This window comes from Rhagoletis zephyria, unplaced genomic scaffold (assembly GCF_001687245.7).
Source record: "Rhagoletis zephyria isolate East Lansing unplaced genomic scaffold, Rhagoletis_zephyria_1.1 Rzeph_scaffold_07891, whole genome shotgun sequence".
NCBI classification, from domain to species: domain Eukaryota; kingdom Metazoa; phylum Arthropoda; class Insecta; order Diptera; family Tephritidae; genus Rhagoletis; species Rhagoletis zephyria.
The window spans coordinates 5,238-25,736 of NW_016164973.1; the positions used below are offsets into that span (position 1 = coordinate 5,238).

The following is a 20,499-nucleotide window of genomic DNA, read 5'->3' on the forward strand; positions in this document are numbered from 1 at the left end:
TTATTTTTTTAAGGTATTTGAGTATTTAGGTTTCCATATATGAAATTAATTTTACAATTTGTAATTTATATTTAAATTGAAATAATTGACCCACCTTACCCTAACCACCGGACTCGAACCTGCCATCTCAGAACCAGAAGCAGTAGCCTTAACCCGACGCCACAGCCGACATTTTCCAGGAAAGCAAATAACTTTGTCTTAACAGCACTGACAAAACTCAAAAGGTTTAAGGAAATGCTTTTTTCTGAGTGTACTAATCAGTTTTGAGCTCGTTGGACATTTCTGAATAAGAATAGTTTTATTCCGGTTAATTTATCACAGTTTTAAAATATGCCTTTTTCGCGTAAAACATGGTAGAAGCCACTGTGCGCCGCAAAATGGGACTACAGAGCCAAGATTAGTAAAAACGGATTAGCGAATTCTAAAAAAGCAATTACACAGATTCATGGCAAAAATGTCCAAGTAACCCAAACCAAAAAGAATTTTTGATAAAAATGCATACCTGCAGTCAGGGGAAGTAGATACAATAAAAAAAAAAATACATTTGTAAAACAGATTTGATTTTGTCGCAAGTTATTTAAATTAATGTTTCTACTTGAGCGGATATATAATAAGCCAATCTGATTGGTGACCAATTTTTTAATATATCTGTGGTCACGCATTGTTTTAAATTTTTACGTAAGTATATATTGAAATTTATAAGACAGTTTCACTTGATGTTCTACATAATTTTGTGAGTACAAAATTTTCCGAGTGCTTACTTTAAAAGTGATATTTAAAAAGGATCTAGGAAGCGAGCTAATTTATAATAAGGTCAAGTAACATTAAATATGCGTGTCATGTATAAAATAGTTCCAGCAGCGAGGATTCGCGAGTTCAGTTATTATTCCTGTGAAATTTATTAAATTTTTATTTTAGAGCTTTAGGGGAAGTCTCTGATATGTACATAAAATAAATAATATGCCATATAAAATGAAAGTGCAAGAGGGTGTAGATATTAATTACTCACTAATATATTAATCAGATTCAGCCAAAAGTGAACGTGTCTCTGGTTGGGGTCCGTTTTCGATGGGAAAAGTCCTGATTGCCTTAGCACAGCTTTTGTTGTATAAAATGTAGTTGGCAATGAAAGTTTCAGTGCAAATACATATCATGTATATAATTTAGTGTACAGGTATTGCAAATCTTTTCGTTTTCTCATTTTTAAAAGGAAGAAATAGAAACTTCTTTAGAAATAAAATAAATGTGTCTGTTAATTTTCCCCAAAAATCATAAAATTTGGTACGTGGAGCCAACAAATTTTTGGAAGGAGGTGGATCTCATAGTAAGAAACTCTTCATTACTCTTCTTTCAAATTATAAAATTTTGGCATAAACGAGCAGTGTACAAAAAAATTTCATAAAAACTTATTTGCGCCCATTTTTCAAGACGATAATGCATGCCGATTTTCATGGGCGTAGCCAGGTAGGGGCAGGGGGTGCTACAGTTTATTGTTTGGATACGCTTTGGAAAATTTTTCTAAGAACAGTCTTGTGGAATAATTTGGTCCTGGAAAGCCCTTGTAAATAGGAGACTTTTTTGGGTTAAGGGGTTCCACAAAATTATCCGTCGTACAAATTAATATCAAAATCGTGCTTGGCGATTTCAATGCCACGGTGGGCAAAGAAGGGATCTTTGGAACCACCGTCGGAAAATTCAGCCTCCACGACGAAATGTTCGACAACAGACTGAGGCTGATCGACTTCCCCGGGGCCCAAACATGACAGTATGCAGTACTTGGTTCAAGCATAAACAAGATTTGGATCGAAAAACGAGAAGCCAAATCGATCATGTTGAATAGACGGAAGGCATGCTTCCAGTGTTTTAGACGTACGAACACTCCGAAGCCCAAACATCGACTCGGATCACTATCTTGTTGCAGCCAAAATACACACCCGCCTCTGTGCAGCAAAAAATGTGCGCCCAAATATGCAAGGAAAGTTTACGTCGAAAAGCTGCACTCACACAGACAGCCAATGCATTCGCTACTCGCTCTACACCTGCTCTCAGAGAGCAGTCTGCAACAAACCGACATATGCGAGCATTGAAACCACATCTCCCGCTCATTAAGTACCGCCGCCGAGCCTGAAAAACAACTGGTACGTTGAGGAGTGTCAGGAAGCTGCAGAGAAAAAAGATGCCGCCTACAGGGCCACGCTGCGGGCGCAGCGCGATATGTGGGACGTATTTGCCGCAATAATAGCCCAGTTATTTACTTACGTTTGCTTAGCAAATCGCTTTAAGCAAACTTTAATTTTATAATCTTTTCATCTGTTCTGTTTTATGCTTTTGTATGTGAACAAAAATTCGATCAGCTGTGCTAACCACTTGCAAGGTTTTGCTAATTTTGCGTTCGCGTACTTTTTTGGATATTTTCAAAATTGAGAGATAATCAATCGTTCATTACTCTCTTGCAAGTTTATGCTGGATATTTTTACTGGAGATGTATTCGAACGGACTAATTGTCCACCTGGTACAGTTTGCTACCACAGTTTACCTCAAACCGCATTTCACAAGCTTTACAGAAAAGTTTCCGACGGAAAGCTTTCAGACGGAAATTGAAAACTGCCTTATCGACAGCATTATTCGATTGCTTTGCTTCCTTCATTAACGAGCGTAAAGACGGCCCTGATTCCCTCCGGCTGAGCTTCACGCTTACTATTGACTTGATCGAACCCTCAACTGAATGGAGGCGCCTTGTTGGCTATAAGAATGGTGGTTGAGTAAAAACTGCGCTCAGTTGAGTTTCGCAGCCGGATCTAGTAGTACACAGTTAACGGTATAATGTTAAAGTGTTAGGTGATGATGAAAAATTAGTACACGCGAATTGTAATAAAAGTAATTAATAACTGTAAAAATAAGTATATATGTGCATATGCATATACATATTTGTTATAAAGTAATATCTATGGCACGTCACTACTTAAACCAATTAAGTTAAATTACATATTAAATAAAATTAGCAAAAAATTTTAATATTTGAAGTAAAACCATAAATAACTATAAATAGCAGTAAATCGTTAAAGTGTTTTTCTTGGTCCACTTTACACTTAATCATTGACATCAATAAGAAAATGAAAAAGAATATAATTTATTTAAAAAGAAGAAAATACATAAAAGCAAAAAATTAAAAAAATTACTCGAAACCAAACTCGACATATTTTGTGCTTGTCCATACCTCATTTGTATTATACTTTTGTTCGTTCATACATATGTACATACATGCATTTATTTATACATACTGTATCGAAAAATAATTGTGATTTTCAGTTTGAAGCGGTTTCAACCAGTTCCGCACTTACCGCGTGTGTTTAATTTTTCCTTTAACTTTGTTACTGGCGTACTTCAAGACAGCAATACCACCGGCGCTGCAAAAGAATACAAGCCATTTGTGAATTGAGGAGCAGAGGTGCTGAGGTTATTTGTTAGGTAGCGAAGCAAAGCATCAGCACTAGAAGGTGAGTCGGCGATTAATGATTGGTATTATGTGGTTAGCAATTAAAGTTATATACTTTAATAAGCGCAGCGAATGTTTTCAGGTGTTAAGAACAGATCTACACACTTGCATGCATACCTATTTGCATAACATCAATAATGAAATTGTAAAAATAATCTAAGGGGATGTACATACCTATATATGTCTCTGTGTTACTTAGTAAGATACCTTCGGTGCATTAAGTGGTATACTTATACAGATATGCCTTTAAGCAGAGATCACATGATTTGTACATTTTGGCAGTTACAGAGTGGTGTTGTTTGGAAATTCTTGTATTAATGTGAACTCAAATTTCTAAACAACACCACTCTGTGATTGCCAAAATGTACAAATCGTGTGATCCCTGCTTAAGGCTTGTTTTCACTAAGTTAAACTCAATGACCTCTGCCGTCAAATAAGTGAAAACCCTTTGTCAAAAGGGACCAAAAATCGGTATATCGATTGGTTTTGATCAGAAATGTCTTCAGGCGTACACATGCGTTGCTAAATCCGATATCTGTCCATTTTTGGCAAATAATTTCATCGGTAGAGGTATATACAACTCGGAACCCGCTGGTGGTAGCAGAGGAAGCGGGTGGCCCCCACTCATATGGAAAGACCAGGTGGAGAAGGACTTGGCTTCACTTGGCATTTCCAATTGGCGTCAATTGGCACAGAAAAAAATGACTGGCGGCTTTGTTGAACTCGACCAAAACCGCTTAGGCGGTTACAAGGAGAAGGAGTGCAAGTTGTGTTAAAATATGTCAACAAAATTTGTCGTTAAGCTATGACATATTGAAAACCAGCACTTAGAGCAATTCCGCGCGCATATTATGAATATTAATCTAAACGCTTATATGTGTCGTTATTGTGCAAATCTCGTAAATAAACCGGTTTTCCATACAAAATTAAATAAGTTTACTAGGTTTGCGTGGCTGCGAGGCATTTACGTGTTTAGATGAATACCCCTATTAACGTACTAGTTGATTTGCACATTAACAAATTAATGTAGAGGTTTCTTTGTAGACCGGCATTGACCAAGGCTATATGTGTTGGTTCAATTTCCATTTGCAAAATGTTTATGCGCTTGAGCAAAACTGTAAACATACCCTACAAGACAGCTGAGTATCATATGAGTACTCATATTATCATTATCCCTAATCACAAAAGTGCTTATCAAAGTCCTCATTTTCGTTCAGGCCATGGGAAAAAATTGAGTACTTTCCCCTCAATGTTGTCATCAGAAAGTCCTCAGTACTAATAGTCAAACTACTCATTTATGCCGTACTACAAAAACAAAAGTGTAAATGTGTGAGAATTTTTGCCTAAAGTGCTCAGCAATGTCTTGTAGGGTTAGGATTTATGTATACATACATATATGTTTGTGTGTACATATGTATGTATGTGCCTTTATTATTAGTCTGTTTGTTAGCCCGATAATTATTGACAATAATTTCAAATAATCAAGATTTGGTAATTGAGAGAAAAAAGAGACAGCTTACTTGTTAAAGAATATACAAATTCTTGTCTGAAAATTTGTCAGCAGAAAAAGCAGCTGCTCAAAGTCTACAATTTATGAAAGTAATGAAATTTATGTTGCTGATTTTAAGTTTAAACTAAATTATTTTAATTCCAAATTTTTGGGAAGAAAATACTTATTTTTTACGTTTGCTTAGCTTTAGACAGACTATTTATTTACCTACCGTTGACTTAATTTAGAAATGCCCTAACTTATTTACTTTCGAAATTCAGCTTTGAACAAAGGTCACTTGAGTCCTAATAGAATTTTAAAACAACTAGTACATCCATAAATTAAGCTGAGTGTTAATTAAAACACAGGAGTTTCAACAAATCCAAACTTAAGAACTTTAGTTTTTATTAAGTTTTGTAAATACTCTGTAAAGACATAAACATTTTAGATCGGACCTTTCTATAATAAGGTAACGATTTTCATATATTCGGTTTTATGCTTTTGTATATAAACAATCAGCAAAAATCAATTTAGCGTTCGCGTACTTGTTTTGACATTTCACAATTTCAGGGAGATATTAAATTAAATCATGACTTTCTTTATGATATAGTGGGATGTTAGGTCAAAACCCGTGCTGCACGGTCTAGGCAAAGATAACAAACACTGCGGGTAATATGGAGTAAAATAAAAAGTCTATATACAAAAAATTTTGGTTTTCGGGCACTTTTGAAACGCTCGCAGACCCCTAAAATCTAATGGTCTTATTCATAAACAAATAGGTTTAAAGAGCTTTATATATAGTGACGTTTTCATAAAAATTTTCGATTTATAAAGCAGTTAAAGTGTTCTTTATTTTTTATGAATTTCAGTGTACACTTTTTAACTTTGGTCCGGAAACTGTCAGGCCTATTTCCAGAATATTCTTCTATTTTATAAAAACTTAACAATTTTTGTTAACGAAGGGATCAATTTAACGAAGGTGACAATTTTACTTTTTTTGAATCAACCCATGGAAGCGATATTACACTGAAATTCACAATAAAACTGACGTCTTGTTATCGTTAGTCCGGAACCTGCAACGCCCATTTCTAGGGGCGTGTAGGCCTACAAAAGACTCTTGGGTTTCAGTAGAATGTCGAGCCATGTCACACAGTCCATGCCACAAACGATCTAATGCGCGTCAATTTCGGTAATCGTGTTATCAGCCGTCTAGGCGATTTCAATTGGCCACCTCGGAGATGCGGTTATACTTTTTTGCATGGTGCCGTGAAGTACCGTGTTATGCGATCAATCCATTATCAATTCAGGCGCATAAGATGAATATAGAGCAAGTTATCCGCGAAATAGCGGCGGAAACCTTCACCAAGGTAAACAAGATAACTGGGTTAAAAGGATGCGCTACTGCGAAGGCAGCCACATTAATGAAATCGTGTTCCACTAAACCAATAACATAGATGCATATGGCAAAATGCCTTGCCTTACATACATACATATGTACATATGTATGTAGTATGTTATTGAATAACTGCAGCTTTGTGATTACATTAACCAAAGTTAACAAATACCATATGACTCGAAACATCCATCAAATCGCCCATAAACACACAGACTTGTGTGCATTTGTAAGTACATATGTACATACAGACATACATATGTACATATATATTTTTATTTAAAAGCGATGTCGTGCATCCATTCACAATCTCACGTTGTGCAACATGGCTTGTGTACGGGGGAGTAAGTTCACCAAACTGGCTGCCAAATAACCAAGCTGGGGCATCAAACCTGCAACAGCTGAGCGGTCCACTCACTGTGGCGCAGTAAACGCAATTTCCCTGATTTTTTTTTACCGTACTTTTGGGGTGTTCACGGTTCGTTCCAAAATGGGTTTTAAAATGTTGACGTCAACATTTGGGACAATATCTGTGGAGTTGTTGTTGGGGGTTTTATGTAAAGTCATTCGTAACAACCGAGAATATCATTGTTACATTTAAAGTATTCAACATGTTGTATTTAATTGTGGATATAATTTAGCAAAACTCAAAGAAAAGTCACATGCAATTCATCGAGGTATAGATACAAATTCTTTTAATACTGAGTCAACATTACGATGAATATTGAGAAAAGCTAGGCCATTGTGTGCTCGTTCTCTGCCCATGCTTGCACATTAGACTGCGCCTTAGCTGTATGGAGAAAATTTTTTAAGCCCCTAAAAATTTTCCTTTGTTCATAAAAAGGTACCCTGCGAAATTTGTTTTAAATCGAACAACGTAAAGACCGGCCTCGAAAAGCCCTAAAGTTCAGCAATTTCATCAAATTTTTCACAAAGTGGTCAAAATTGCCTATAATTCAGTGGGAGATTTAATATACTATTTTAATGCTACTTGATGTTGTTTTAACCCCCGTATATGACGATTCGAGCCCTGATTTCGAATCCGTTAGCATAAAGTTTCCATCAGATGCAGATTTTGAAAAAAACCGAAGTCAAAAAATCGCGGTTTTGGCAATATTTTAGAAGCTCTAGCAAAGAAACAATAGGTGATATATTTGTCAATGTTATTGTGGCTTATTAAAATTTAATTTTTATATTTTTATTGAGCTTTGTACCACGATTGTTTATTAGGAAAAATTGAAAAAGCAACAAAGTCTAAGCGCTAGAAGTTATAGCATCTATTTCGGAGATCACCACATCTCTTCATCAGACTTCTTTTTTCTAGACTTCAGCAGGGATTGAACCTCCTGCACTTGATAGTAGTTGGTTGAATAAGGAAAATGAATTAGCAACAAGAGTTTACGGGATGTACATAGCTCAGTGGTTAACGCTTCTGACTTTGAACATCGATTACGCAGGTTTAATCCCTGCTGAAGTCTAGAAAAAAGAAGTCTGATGAAGAGATGTAGTGATCTCCGAAATAGCAGCTATAACTTCTACCGCTTAGACTTTGTTGCTTTTTCAAGTTTTCCTAATAAACAATCGTGGTACAAAGCTCAATAAAAATATAAATATAGGTGATATAACTTACCTTCCTGGCTTAAATTAAAGCTAGATCTCTCGACTACTATCTCTGAAAAGAGATCTTAAATATTTGAGATTTTAAAATATTTTTTTACAATTATTGTCTTAAACGAAATGATGGTAAAACGACCCCTTTCCCCCTTGCGTCCGGGCGTGCTTGAAGGTATGTTTTTTAGCGTCTACATTTTGTAACCTCGCAGCAGAGCTGTATTGTGGCAACACCAATCAGATAATTTAAATTTAGTGGGCACATTTTCCGTATTTGAACTTTATTTGGGCGAAATGGCTGATAAAAACAGGCAAATCAAGGTAAAACATTTACAGCTAAGTTTAAAATATACAATTTTATGAATATGAATTGTAAACTAAATTCTCGAATTTACGAACAGAAGAAAGGTCTGGTAACACCAGTAAAGTTTTGCGACGATTTGCATGCGATGACTACTGGAAAACGTTGGTCATAGTTTGGTGCTAAAAAAGTTACAAAATGTTGACGTCCACATTTTCTAACGCATTTTGGAACAAACTGTGAATACCCCTATTGTTTTCTTGCTTTTACCCGAAGTGTTGTGCCGGTTGCTTTTGCGGGTATGATTTATAAGTTGTCGCATAATGAGCTGTTCAGCGGGTATTTCCAAATTCTTTAACGTAAACACATATGTATATGCCATATCTGGTAAATAAATGTTAACTCCATTTGACCTTTTAGAAAGTTACCACTTTTACCTTCGTTAACTATTTACATTAAAATTCAGGGAATTTGGTACTTCACAGTTTATAGATTGCTCTGGGATGTTATACAAAAACAGTAAAACTTCGAATTTACTTCAAATAAATTAGTTCATTCAACGAAACTAAAAAATTCCAAAAGTGGAGTTATCGCTTTTGTACGTGTCGCCACAAGCGGCCGCTCTAGCTGTACTTCAAAGGTCTCAACCACAGGATAGCTACGGGACAGGATTATACGAGACAGCCCCCTTTTTTTGTGAGCTGTCCGGGTAAGTTATTAAATTTATACGGGTTGAAAAATGTTTCCTGTTTTCTTTAATGCTCCGTATGTTTTCCACATTCGGTGCAACATAATCTTGTCAATCAAACCATTTTTAAAAGAGTTACATTAAAATAATATCATTTTGCGTAAATACGGTCCCCAAAAAGAGATCTTGAGCGCTACAGTATGTCGTGAGTCTTCACATGACTGTACTAAGATAAAGTACAGATACATGTAGGCTTTTAGTGATTACCTGCCAAAAGGCTTTAATCACGGTTCCCGCATTTGGCACAACGGATTAATTTTTGCATTAATCACTGCTCTGAACTGCAAGCACTTCAGTACCAATTGGCAGTATGTGGTGGACACACTTACCACCTTGGTAAGGCCGAGGCCTACCTAAACCTCTGACGTTCTCTGGATCACGACATCCGGTTGCAATGCAACTCCACATTGAACCATTGCTGGTTCTACCCGCATTTAGGTATTAAACCACAGCCACCACGATACTCCCCAAAGGGGCCGTACCCATGAACAGACCGGAGTAATGCTCGCCGGCGAGATTTGCTCGGCTGGCTCAACTCACCCTGACCCACTTAACTAACTCAGCCCACACTAGAACGACTTACACGACTACTACACTCCACATTCATACTCCGTCTCGCTCGTCTCACAAGTCTACTCGCCTCGCTCGTGGGCTCCCTCCACATTCTCCAGGAGAGGTGACACCACTCGCTCAACTTTCAGCCGATCGAGTTGCTCGACACACATTTACCGTCTTGCTCCGTCTTGCTCATCTCACACGTCCTACTCACCTCGCTCGTGGGCATCCTCCACATTCTCCAGGAGAGGTGACACCACCCGCTCAGCTTTCGCAACGGATCGAATTGCTCAACTTGTGCACAACTTTTTCAACATTTTCCATCAGTTTACAAAAGTTTCAACATTTCCTTCGATTTCAACTTTCATCCAGCTTATTTTCACCCTTTTCTATTCGTGTATGCCATGCCAGTGCTTGCCTTGCCAGTCTTGCAAGCCTTGCTTGTGTCGCCAGTTTTGCTCGTCTCGCCGATGAACACACTCCGGGGGCATCTGTTCCCCGTGGCACCATTTTTAAAGTCTTTGGTATGACTCTCGAAAGCCGTAGACTTCTTCCAGTTGAGCCTCCACCGACTCAGGACTGGTAGCCTTTGACTGGGGTACCCGGGATTGTGACACCCGTAGCCTCGCACACGCGAAACCCCCCTGAGTTCGTTGGTACGGTAATCTCCACATCGGAAACTGCGTAAGCACATGTCCTACACAGGTTCCCATGCGGAGCATCCCTGTTAGTTCATGCCGACATGGAAACCCCTAAGGGCTGCCATGTCACCACTTAAGATCTAGCCCCGCGACAAGGACACCAACGTTTCGCTAGATAAGATAAAGTACAGTACAATATTTATCATTACTAAGCCCTTTGATATGGAGTACACCAGAAGCTCACCAGTTTCACGAAGAAAATCTGTCGTGTTCAGCCGTTCACAACAGTTGCCCCGCGCGTGATTTTTTTTTTTATAATAAAGCAATAATTATTTTCTGTCATTTTTGTTCTTTTAATATTCCTGGTTCTTTGCTATATAATAATACTGAGTCCTTTATACTTAAATTTAAAAAGAAATTTGCTGTGCAAATGTCCCTCCCTGAGGATGGAATACCCCATATCTACTTGGCATAGGAGCGGTTGGAAATAAAACAAATTTGTGGTCATAAGCAATAACCGCCTAAGTCGACTTAAGAAAGAGTTTAGGTATATATACTATCGCTTGTGTATTGGAAACTCCCATCTCGTTAGTTACGCTTTTAAAAAGTTATAGATGCAAATATTTTGGTTTCCCCATAAGGTTAACATTACAATCCAAATCTTTAAAGTGTTTTTTCTCGAATTCAGCTTTTTCGACTTAGGCGATTATTGCTTATGACCACAGAAATAGTAGTTGGAGTGGTTTATGTGCTAAAATTAAGTTTGAGTGCCGTTCGCGTTTCCGTCAACGTCATTTCAGGTTTTCAAGCGGGCGGTCAAGGCGGCAGGTGTGTCCTGTTATGTGGGCTAACTTGAGGGTGCGATATTATTATTAAAATACCTGTTTAACCTTTTCAGGGATACCTCTATTAAAATTCATACACGACAAATGTATTTTGACTCTTAAGATATTATATACATATATACATAAATAAATACTCGTATGCACATTAGGGCGGTCCAAAAGAAACATATACCCCTGATATTTTGTCAATATTAGGTAAGGCAACTTTAACCTAAAGCTCAATACCTGGCATACCCCTAGTGCTCCTTTCAGCAAAAAGAAACGCCTTGTGAGAAATTCTCGCTTTGGAGTGTATGCAATCATTAGTGTTTCGCCATTCGTTCTTTTTTTTACCATCCTTTTATTAGCTCGGGATGTAACTATGTAATATTGATGCTCCTAAAAGATGCAGCGATTTCTATTCTCAAGTTACATAGCTGATGACAGTACGAATGACAATTATAATAGGGAGGTTTTAGTTTTTCATTTTATTCATATCTTCAATGCACTATGGCTGATACCCAGAGGTGGGCACTACCACAAACAAGCGTTAGCTAAAGGTGAGAATGTGTTAGTGTGCCTAAATCATTTTGCATGCTGTCGCGTTCTCATCGTTACCCAATTTGCCACAGGGCGAACGTTACGACAATTTTTTATTATGACAGAATATGGAATCCACAATGTACACTTGTACTCAGAAAATCATCATCATTTGAAAAAACTTCAACTGGAGTTATTGTAGAAAAATACATTGTCTCATTGGTATTTTTCTAATATTTGCAATGTTCTTCAAGTAAAATTTTTTTCTTTTTTCCCATAAGAATATTGTATTTTTAACCAAACCCATACAAATCAAAGATTCAAGCTTTATCCAACATTTATAAAAATTAAAAAAAATCGTCCAAATTTCGAACTTTTTACTCTGAATTTTTACAACAATTTTGGGTATTCAGTTTTATCGTCGCCGGACTTTTGTGTTTTTTTTTTTCATTTAATTATTGCCATTTATAAAAACTGGCGTTGATTTTTTAATTTTTTTTTGTGAACAATCATGGTGTGTATTTATTTAAATAATCATTTAAAATATTTAGGGAATGAAAAGCTGCTCAGGATTCCAGTAAAATGAGTTGTGAATGGAGAACGATTTGTTCACCTTTTATCGATATGTATGTATGCTAAAATAGAGCTGCTCCGCTGGCTTGGCCATGTCGTTCGAATGGACACCGACGCTGCAGCTCTGAAAGTATTCAACTCGGGGTTGGTGGTAGCAGAGGAAGAGGGAGGCCCCCACTGCGATTCAAACACCAGGTGGAGATGGACTTGGCTTCACTTGGCAGAAAAGAAACGACTGGCGTGCTTTGTTGAACTCGGACAAAATCGCTTAGGCGGTTACAGCGCCAAATAAGAAGAAGATGTATGTATATAAAAAGTTTGCATTAAACCATTTGAAAATTAATGCAATAACATAGACAACACTTTCGGAAAACATAAAGCTAACTTAAAGCTTAAACAGTCGGCAGCGTTGATCCGGATTAACTCGGACTAAATCCGGATCAACTGCAGTTAATTCCCGAGTTGATCCGGATCAACGCTGCCGTCTGTTTATGCTTTAAGACAAACAAAACGGGAACTAAACTTTTATTTGTTTTTCAAACAAAATAATTTAACAAAAATCTACCAAAATGAGAAAAAATTTAACTTTTTACCAACCCAAATTTTTTCTACCAATTTTGGTAATAATTTTTAAAGTGGCAATACTGCTTGTGTACGTACACGCGATGTTTACGCTCTTTGAGCGTATCCTCGTTCTCTGCCCATGCCTGCTGATAACTAAGAGCACTTTTTCGGCTAAGAGTCCAATTTTCAATTTCTGCTTTCAAAATTTTTAATAGGCGGACTTTATTCTAGATTTAGAAAAGAAATTATAAATTTATGACCCTTAGGTAACCTTGGTCTCCTATATGCTTCGTGCAAATTTGCTACGGACTTAAAAATCTGAAACAAAATTAACTAGATTTGAGCTTTAATCGAAAATAAAGTTTTCTCGAAAATAATCGGTCTAATGGCAACGGTCTGGCGGCCGTGTGGTGTATTGGTAAGCACTTCCTCTTGAAGCCATGGTCAAAGCAACATCGCGCAAAAAATTGGAAAAAAGGTTTTTTCTTAGCAGCGGTCGCCCCTCGGCAGGCAATGGCAAAACTTCCGAGCGTATTTCTGCCATGAAAAACAGTTGCTCATAAACCATCGTCGTTCGGAGTCGGCGTAAAACAGTCGGTCCCTCCCGTTTGTGTAACAACATCAAGGCGCACACCTCAACTCGGAGGAGAAGCTCGGCCAAACAGTAACATATGTGTAAGCGCTAATCTATTATTATTAATGGCAACATTTGTGGCAGCAATGGAAATATTTTTTTATATTTTTTTTTTTTGTAGTTACGTTTAACATAATATTTAAAGAAAAAGGGAAATAAAGGGAAAAGTACATAAACAAGCTTTTAAAGAGTACATTTGAAGGAACAAAGATCTGCTTATAATATCTGGTTCTGAGTGGTCCATACTTGTTAAATGTGTAAATTGCGTTAGTGAAAGTACCAAGACTTAATCACCTTGAATTTTGCTAAAAATGAATTGTTCTCACTATTTTCTTTGGCTAACTTATAAAACATACCTACTAGAGTTCACTCTTTAAGCTTAAACAGACGGCAAGCTCGGCCAAACACTTAATTCTCGAGTTGATCCGGATCAACGCTGCCGGGGAATTTCAGCACGTTCAATTCTTGTAACTGTAATAAAGTTTCAAATGACCAAAAATTACCGTTGATTTTTTACAGACGAATAAACTTAATTTATTTGTATATGGAAGGAAACCGCAAAATTTTTTTTAAAATTTTTCAAATAATAGTTACGTTTGTTTACTCATTTCCAGTAAAATCCAGTAAAAGTTTAGTTTCGAAGTAGGGGAAATTGAGAAAGCGAAAAATGACAGTTGAAATTGCAAGTTTTTACTGGATTTTACTGGATAAATTTTTACTTGTAAGAATTTGCCAGTACGAAAAACAGCTGATCGCATGTTGCTGGATGAAATTTAAACTAATCAGGAAACTGTTTGTGGGTTTTTATTGTGGAAATTCACAAAATAAACATATTTAAATATAAAATATATTGTTTTATTAGGAATATGCTGCGAATAAACAACCAATTTATCAGCTGTTCATGAAACTTGCAAATTATTACTGGAATAGCGTTCGTGTACTTTTTTGTAAATTTTTTCTATGAGAGCGATTTCTTAGAAATAAAGTTACTGGAGAGTTGCTGGCAAGTTACTGGATAATTTGTAAACAAACACAACTATTGCATAAAGTTTGAAACTTGGTTTTATACGGTATTTATTAAAAAATGAACTATATTTAAAAAAAAAAAAATAACTTTTAACATAACAAAAATAAACAACAAAAAATGTTTCAAAAAAATTTCACAAATTTCTTCGGACACATTTATAATAATCAAATCCATATTTTTAAACTTGAAAGGAACGTTTGCTTCGTAAAACAATTGCCACAGAAATGACGCGGCTTTAATTAGAGTTGTAAAACTATCGATAGTGCCACCATCGATAGTTTCCATGTTCCAGAAAAAACTATCATTATTCGTTGATAGTTTCCCGAAATACTATCGATAGTGTCAAACGCTACCATCGATAGTACTATCGATAGTCAATGTAATGTTAAAAACTGCTCCAAATTAACAGGGACGGCATCGAAAAACAAAAAAACAAGATATTGAAAATATAAACACACGTAGGCCCGTTTTCTTAAGTAACTTTTTACCTTAAAATTCACTTTATATTTAAATATTCTGTCTAAGTAAAGCATTTTATTGTCGAATTTTATTTATTTATTTACATATCTATTACTGAAGCTTACAATTAAAAATAAAATTATGAGCCTAGTAAAGAAAGCTTCTTCTTGTGATCTATAACACATGGCAACAAAACTGGGGAAAAAATTTGTTGCGGCAAATGTTACAGCTGTTTTTGATTGACTTATCAAACAAAAATTTTGAAATTTCTAGTTGTGAATACGAACACCATAATTTTTACTTAGCTCGCGGGACAACGCAAAATTTTGACAGCTTTTAAATACGTATGCACATAAAGTTGTTTGGCAGTAATAAAGAGTCAAAATCAAAATGGAGTCTGGAAAAGAACAAAAATAACACAAACGGTAATAACGCAAAATTAGATTTATTTCACTTTTAAATGGGAAATAATATCAAAATCTGAGTTTCGCTTTATTTCCAACAAAGGTAATTTTTGGTTCGCGCATTTTCTTCCATATAAAGTATGTTCACTTTTTTTTTTTTGTAAGGAGAAAATGAGCAACACCTTCTACACAGTTTACCAAGTCCTAGCTACTTAAAATTTGCACTTTTAGATGAAACTTTGTGGAATTTCGCTATTTTTTTACAACTTATGAAATTATGATTCACATGATCTTTGTTAGATAACGACTTTCATAAAAAAAATATTAAAAATTTAATAATCGAAACAGGAATAGCCAAAAAAAAAAGGTCTAAATAACGCTAAAATGTCCCTTCTCTATTTATGTTTTTGCCACTCTATCTACAGCTTATGTTTTTAACCGACTACAGAAAGAGGAGAAGGTTATCAATTCATCGAAATATGTCTATAAGTTTTTTACTTAAGAAAAGGCTTAGACGTTAGACGCTTAGACGTCCTAACTTTTAAAAAATATTCAGCGGGACAATTTTATCCAAATCGGTACTGTCCCGCAAAAAACGGTACGAATGGTCACCGTACTTACACCCAGTGTTGCCAGGACTTCTGCATGAGAAAACGTCCCTCTTGGTCTGAAAAAACGTCATTTCCTACCCAAAAACGCCTTTTTCAAATGAATGTACAAAAAAATTGTTCTTATTAAACTTTCATTGCATACAAAGGTACATATGTACGTAAGGTATAGTAAAATGTCATTTCGACAGAGCACATTTAGAATTCATTGTAAACTGGTTTGAGATCGCTAATATAAAAATGATTTTGTACATACACTTGTGATCAGCTGATTAAGTCAACATTTTAATCGATTTTGGCTGTTTTTCGTTTGTTTATTTAATGTTTATTATTTTTTCCATAAAAGCCAAGCTCATTTTATAACAAACAAAATATAAATCCACATTTAAAACTTTGTGCAAAAATTATAAAAAATCTGCAAAGTTTCAGCTATATTTTCAACTTTTTATTCAGATTTTTTAGAATTTTTTTGAGTATGCAGTTTGATAGCCCACTAAATTTCAGAGCAATAATATGCAAGTTTAAAGGAGCTACATAATCGCGTTGATTTTTAATAATTTTTTTTCTTGTAGGCATTTGGTTAGGGGGTCGGTTGTCGAAAATACTAAATTATGTTCTGCTAAGAAGGAGCATAGCAATATTTCAGCCTTTTTTGTGTTCGTTACATTTTCAATGAAGTCCTAAAAAGTCGCCAACTTTTTCTGACTTTTTATACTGCTACAGCATTTTTGATGCTTTTGCGAGCGTGCGTGTTGCAATAGATCAGCTCTTCCTGATTTGGCTTTTAATGAGCAATTGCAAACATTACAATTAGTCTCGTAGCCTCAAGTGTTTACACAACCAGCCTTTGTCCAAGAATCCGAAGAAAAAAACGCGTACACTTGGTTTGCATCATATTTCAGTCATCTGTGTCCAAAGAATAAATATCTTTTGAAGCAGCTGCGGCAAAACACAAAGCTTGTAAAGATTTATTAAGAAAGTAATTCAAAACCAGTTCTACTTACAAGATTTAGTAACAGAGAAAAATTACTGGGAAGTTAAAAAACGTAAATTTTTACACAAAAAACGTCCAAATGACGTTGAAAACGTCAACCTGGCAACGCTGCTTACACCACAAAAAAGTTTTAACTATACTCTTTTAGTCGGCAAAAAAGTTAAAAGGAACGTCCGAACGTAACCCGCAACGCTAGGATTTGCTCATATGCTTAATTTGTTCTCAATTTTTTCATTTATGTAAGAGATGAATTTTTAAACTAGGAAAGACTCTGATATACACATATATTTATGAACATATATATGTGTATATGTATTGTATGTTCCTTACGTTTTTATATAAACTATAAAAGTGCTAGGGCCGTTAACTTATCTATTAACGACTTAACTATACTTTAAAATAGATAAGTTTAATAATAATAGATTGGCCCTTACACATATGTTAATGTTTGGCCGATCTTCTCCTCCGATTTGTGGCGTGCGCCTTGATGTTGTCACACAAAGCGGAGGGACCTACAGTTTTACGCCGGCTCCGAACGGGGATTGTATTTTTATGAGAAGCTATTTTTCATGGCAGAAATACACTCGGAGGTTTGCCATTGCCTGGTTATTTCCTATGGCTTTATTACACGTCGCCTCTCACAGAATGTTGACTTTTTACTGCAAACTGCAATCAACTAGTACCGAAAACATTTTTCCACAGTTTTCCAATGCAAAAGGCATAGAACTATTAACCTTCGGGTGGTAACTGATAACTTCGGTAACTTCGGTGGTAACTGATGGCGACCATTTTTAATTGAATAAATATATCGTGTAAATACATTCCATTTAGTCCTCCACTTTCTCTGAATTAATCATGGTGCTTCGAGTCATCCACAAGACTACCAAGTCGTAAAGAGGCCAAGTAAAAAAAATTTTGGAAATTTACCCTTTTGTTTCAAGGATTGAGGGGCAGTTGTACTAGCTGCTTCCATAATTCGCACAACGTCTTCAAAATAGGTACCTACAACTAAAAAAAAAAATTGGTAGATTTTTTTTTGGTATAAATCAATGATTATGATTTTTCTCAAATTAATGCAAATATTTTTTTCTCTATCTAGAAAACTGTTGTTTTACCTGTTTTTGTATCTATTGCTTTGAATCTGTGCGATTCACAAGCAGTTATGTATATTTCCGGATCTGATTTTTGGGTTGTGCCTCTTTTGAATACGGGATGTGAATTGTTACGTTTTGGTGCGATTGACTTTATTTCAACGCGAATAAACGGAAGGTTAGTAGCATTTTTTCGTTCCCTCATTAAAAATTTTTATAGAAACCAGCATAAAATGGGTGTGTATAAAAAGGTATCCTTTTTATTTAAATTTTGAAATTTAACGTTTTGGTGTCGACCTTCACATTTAAGTAAGCACAATCTGGCATTTTTTGTTTTGTAATGATACTTTATTTAATGGAGATTTTGGAAAGTTTTGCCGAAATTTTCGGTCCTTTTGCGGTTTACTTGGCAGACATAAGCGAATTAGGGATGTAAAAAAACATCGATGTATCGAGCGATGTCGGCCGCTGTGGTGTAGTGGTAAGCAGTGCGCGCTTCCACTTCGCAACGCCTGGGTTCAATCCCTGGTCAAAGCAACATCGCAAAAAATATAGAAAAAAGGTTTTTTCTTAACAGCGGGCGTCCCTCGGCAGGCAATGGCAAACCTCCGAGTGTATTTCTGCCTTGAAAAACAGCTTTTCATAAAAATACAATCGCCGTTCGGAGTCGGCGTAAAATTGTAGGTCTCTCCGCTTTGTGTGACAACATCAAGGCGCACAGCACAAATCGGAGGAGAAGCTCGGCCAAACAATAACATATGTGTAAGCGCCAATCAGTTATTTATTATCGAGCAACAGCGATGGTCGTGGCTTCAAACATAGCTGTTTTTATGAATCTGATGTTAAGTCAAAACATCGATGTTTTGAAAAACATCGAAGATATTTCTGAACTAATATTTAACCATTTTACTTTGTGTGAGCTTTAAAATTTTGAGCAAGCGTTTGATAAATAATTACTTTCATGGAATCATGCCTAAATAATTTCCTTTGATAAATTCGTAAATTCCAATTAATAAATGTACCAGTGATGAAATTGATGGTACAATTGTACTTTTTTGATACATTTTGGAAGCCAAAAGTACATTGGTACTACATTGACATTTTTGATACATTTTTGTCAAGATACGGTACTGCAGCTTAATTATGTCGAAATACCACACTCTATTTACTTGGGGTTTTGAATTTTTGTGCATAAAAATATAGTCATATTTTTCTACCATATTTAAGAAAATACGTGGTGTTTATTAAAAACGAAACTCTTACTTAAATCAAAAAAAAAATTTGCTGTCATAATAGGTCTATTCATAAAATTTTCCAGTAAGTACTAGCAGCCAGAGAATAAAATAATCATACCGAGTAAAATTGAGGGGAAGACTAAAATACAGTATATTTTGCTTTGCTGCCTTTGTGCTTAAGTGCACATTTAAGATATCTACCCAAAATGAGCATCAGCGGCATTATTTTTAACACTTATAAGGAAACTGCTCCGATAGATGCATTCAACATACCTGCACATTAGCGATACCTGCCTTAAAATTTTTTTACTATTATCAATTATCAAAGAAAATATTACGTTTACCTGCACTGGCTCTAAACTTACCCTAATTTTACAAACTTCTATTTGTTTTGCTCAACTCGCGGAATAACGAAAACGGCTATCATTTTATGTAGTTATATAGATAGAAAAAAAAATTCGCTTGCAGTAATTTCCACGTGGTAAGCGCTCCTGCATAATGTAGTTTCATAGGGATTCAGATACCTTCCTCATTGAAGTAGTAAAGAAAATTCGCTTAAGTGCTTTTTTCGGTTAAGCGCACAAGTTTTTCGTGCAAAGAAGGATAGGCAGCTAAACAAAATATACTGTATCCGAAAAAGTTATTGAACGCAGTAAAAACGTGCAACTTACGCCATTCTGACTTTCTGATAGGTAAATTTGGTAGGAGTATTTTTGTATTCTCCACACAAAATCATCCAGCAGCAAAAATTCTGAGCAGTTTTGAGCAAAATTTGAAAAAACTTGTAATCTTCGAAACAGCTGATAACATTCACAGTTGCAATAGGTGGTTCATTTGGTAATTTATTATCCGGTTCTTGCATTGTCCCCTATTTGGAATTTTTTTACTATTGAATACTTTTGTATAGGAAAAATGTTTTTAACATATAAATGAATTATCTCGCAATGAATAAGTTTTTATCTAACAAATATTTTTGATACCACATTTGACGCGTTCAAAAATAAAAGAATCTCCTTTAAGCACCCTTCCTTGTTTCACAAAAATTAAGTAGATATAGCTACAAATGTGCCATTAAAATTATTCCATTTTCGTTTTAACGATCAACTGACAAATTCGGTCAAAACCTTTCAGCATTATTATCTATTTTGGTATATTTATTTCTGGGAAAAATATGGTACAATTGAAAAATTTTATACGGCAGCCATAGTTGACGCCCGGAAATTAGAAAATTAGAGATTAATAATAAATTAACTAAACTAAAGTTGTATTCCTTTCTTTTGTTTATTCACGAACACATGTTTGTGGTCAGAAG

At 35.6% G+C, this 20,499-nt stretch overlaps 1 long non-coding RNA gene across 1 annotated transcript; it reads left to right on the forward strand.

The window, feature by feature from the left end:
- Nucleotides 1–2,748: 2,748 nt before the first annotated feature.
- On the forward strand, nt 2,749–18,072 carry LOC108374603 (uncharacterized). Its single transcript, XR_001849065.1, has 3 exons — nt 2,749–2,877; nt 3,310–3,497; nt 17,961–18,072. It is a non-coding gene; the product is annotated as an uncharacterized LOC108374603 (long non-coding RNA).
- Nucleotides 18,073–20,499: the final 2,427 nt, after the last annotated feature.